The sequence below is a fragment of the Oryx dammah genome, unplaced genomic scaffold (assembly GCF_014754425.2).
Source record: "Oryx dammah isolate SB20612 unplaced genomic scaffold, SCBI_Odam_1.1 HiC_scaffold_23, whole genome shotgun sequence".
In the NCBI taxonomy this organism is placed as follows: domain Eukaryota; kingdom Metazoa; phylum Chordata; class Mammalia; order Artiodactyla; family Bovidae; genus Oryx; species Oryx dammah.
Genome location: NW_024070207.1, coordinates 131352765 through 131355847, shown reverse-complemented (window position 1 = coordinate 131355847; position 3083 = coordinate 131352765). Strand labels below are relative to the sequence as shown.

The 3083-nt window shown below is 61.3% G+C and overlaps 1 non-coding gene across 1 annotated transcript; it reads right to left on the bottom strand.

The window, feature by feature from the left end:
• Positions 1 to 2487: 2487 nt before the first annotated feature.
• Positions 2488 to 2558, bottom strand: TRNAG-GCC. Its single transcript has one exon. It is a non-coding gene; the product is annotated as a tRNA-Gly (tRNA).
• Between the last annotated feature and the right edge of the window lie 525 nt (positions 2559 to 3083).

The following is a 3083-nucleotide window of genomic DNA, read 5'->3' as shown; positions in this document are numbered from 1 at the left end:
ACACACATGGACACACACACAGACACACACAGACACACACAGACACATACAAACACACTCAGACACCCATATACACATACACACACACACCACACACAAACACACCCACATACACACCCAGATACACACACATACACAAACACACACATACAAACACACATAGACACACACACAGACACACAAACACACCCACACACCCACATACACAGACATACACATACACACATACACACACAGACACACACACCACACACACAAACACACAGAGACACATACAAACACACATGGACACACACACAGACACACACACAGAGCATCTTCTCATCAAAGTCTGGGTCAAGCGTGCGGCCCTGTACTTTCTCCAAAGGGAGGAGACGGCCTGGCCTCTGAGGCCCCTCCTGTCTTTCACCAGCTGTTCCTGTAGCCTTGAAAGTGAAAGTCACTCAGTGTTGTCTGACCCTCTGTAGTCCATGGGAGTCTCCAGGCAAGGATCCTGGAGTGGGCGGCCTTTCCCTCCTCCAGGGGACCTTCCCAACCAAGGGATGGAACCCAGGGCTTCTGCACTACAGGCGGGTTCTTTACCCCTGAGCGCCTTGGGGGTGCTCTAACTCTCTTGCCCCCCTTCCCTGACCTGTATGCCGACAGAACAAACCCCGGCGTTAGAAAGACAGAATCTAGGCTCTGCTGCCAACAGGGGGACCTGGGAGGATCCTATCCAGCCAGTTGTGCCTGAGGCCACAGGGGTGCAAACTGCCCCCCTTCTGCTCTGCCCTGGGGCATCCCTGTTCACGCGCACCCCAAAAGCTGCCTTTGTGATCCTCACACAAGCCCCAAGAGTCTGGGAAATAAGGGGCAATTTAGAATCGGAGGGGGTGGTGATGTTGGGGGGGTGCTTGTCCCTGTTCACATTCCTCTAGCCCCCCCAATCTCCTTCCCTCTCACCGTCAGAGTGGCAGCGGAGAGGAGCGGGGATAGACCCAGGGGCCACAGGCCAGCTCCAGGGCCACGTCCGCGGCGCAGGGCTGTGCCTTTCAAGCCAAGGCCCTGGCACAGATGGAGTAACTAAGTGTTCCCTGCTCAGTCGTGCCCGACTCCTTGTGGCCCCATGAACTGCAGCCCAGCAGGAGCCTCTGTCCATGGGACCCTCCAGGCAGGGACGCTGCAGTGGGCTGCCATGCCCGAGAATGGGCGAGTAACTGTACGTGAACGGTGAGTGCATAAATGAGTGAGGGGATGAATGAGTGAGCGGGTGAGCAGGTATGTGCAGGAGCGAGTGAGTGAATGAGTGAATGAGTGAGTGAAATGAATGAGCGAATGAAATGCGTGACTGAGTGAAAAAGTGAATGAATGAGTGAATGAGTGAATAAATGAATGCGTGAGTGCCCCAGTGAGTCACTGAAAATGATGAGCGGGTGAACAAGTAAGGCCAGGGGCGAGTGAGGGAGTGACTGAAATGAACGAGTGAGGGAATGAATGACTGATGAGCGGGTGAGCAAGTACGCGCAGGAGCGTGAGTGAGTGAGCGAGTGAAATGAATGAGTGAGCGAGTGAGGAACCAGGCAGCCCAGGGCAGGCCTTTGCCTGCCACAGGGGGAAAGCCCAGCTCCGCACACACCCTTCCCGGCTGGGAAGCGCCCGCGGCGGGGGCAGGGGCGGTTAGCGACCCGGGTGCAGGCCCACCCAGGACGCCCAGCGGACCGGCTAGTGCCCAGGCCTGCAACGTGGCGTTTGCGGCCCGGTGGGCCAGCCTGCGGGCGCCCTGATCGCGGACACAACGGCCACCCTCCGTCTCCGGACCCCGCCTGGCCCCGGACCGCGCCCCCACCCGCCCCGCCCGCGGCCCCGGCCCCTCCCTCGCGGCCAGCGCGGGCGCGGAGGGGGCCCGCGGCCGGGTGGGCTGCGGGCTGGCGTCCGGCGGGCGCTCAGGCCTCTAGCCCCGGGCTTCGCCGCAGGCCGGGAGGCTGAGCTGCGCTGGAGACGCGCACGGCCCACGGGCAGTCTCTCTCCACTCCCGTCCGGGGGCCGCCCTCCGCCCCCCGGGCTCTGCCCCGGCCTGCGACTCTGCTCCGCAATGAGCAGAGCGCCCCCCCCCCCCCCAAATCTCCGACAGTGCGGCTCCTGGCTTGTCCCTTCCCCGCTGGCCCCCAACCTGCTCCCCCCACCCCCGTGATGGCCGGCAGGTTGCCTGGAACCCCCACAGGAAACCCTGGGCGCTCAGCACAGGCTTCTCATTAGTGGGGTGTGGGGGTCGCCAGCACAGGCCGCCCAAAGCCAGTCCTCACTAAGGCCCTGATGAGGGATGAGACGCATTCCCACGGGGCGGGGAACGGGGGGCTGGGAGAAGCCAGTCCAGATCCTGTGGGACAGAAGCCAGTACTGTTCCACTCTCTGCGACCCCGTGGACTGCAGCCTGCCAGGCTCCTCTGTCCAAGGGATTCTCCAGGCCAGAACACTACAGTCGGTAGCCTTTCCCTTCTCCAGGGGATCTTCCCCACCCGGGGATCGAACCCAGGTCTCCCGCATGGCAGGCGGATTCTTTACCACTGAGCCAGCAGGGAAGCCTGGGGCTGGGGTGACTAAAGACGGGAGAGTGAATCCAGCTGCCAGGCAACTGGGGACGCACACGTGTGTGTGTGTTGGCGGGGAAGCTACGTGACATGCCTGGTCCCAGTACTAGACAGTGGGGAGGACGCAGGAGACCCCGGGGATGAGGGGGACAGCCTCTGTGAGCTCCACTGCTTCTAACACTGGACTCAGGGATGCTGGTAGGTGACGTGCGAATATATGGGGGTCGGGACTCCTATGATCAGCACCACGGGGGTCCACACTGTCTTGGGGGGAGGGACCCCAGCGCCCTGCTGTCTTTAGGGAGTAGGCTGTTGGCCAGGAAATGTTGCTTGGTTCCCAGGGGATGGAGGCAGGATGTTTGATTCCAAGGTGGGCTCAGGAAGCAGAGGACGGGTAGGTCGTTTCTTCTGCACAAATGGGCCACTCAGTTAGTGCCTGCCTCCTAGAGGGTGCTTAGCCGCTCTGTCCTCTGCGACTCTTTGTGACCCCGTGGACTGCAGCCCGCCCAGCTCCTC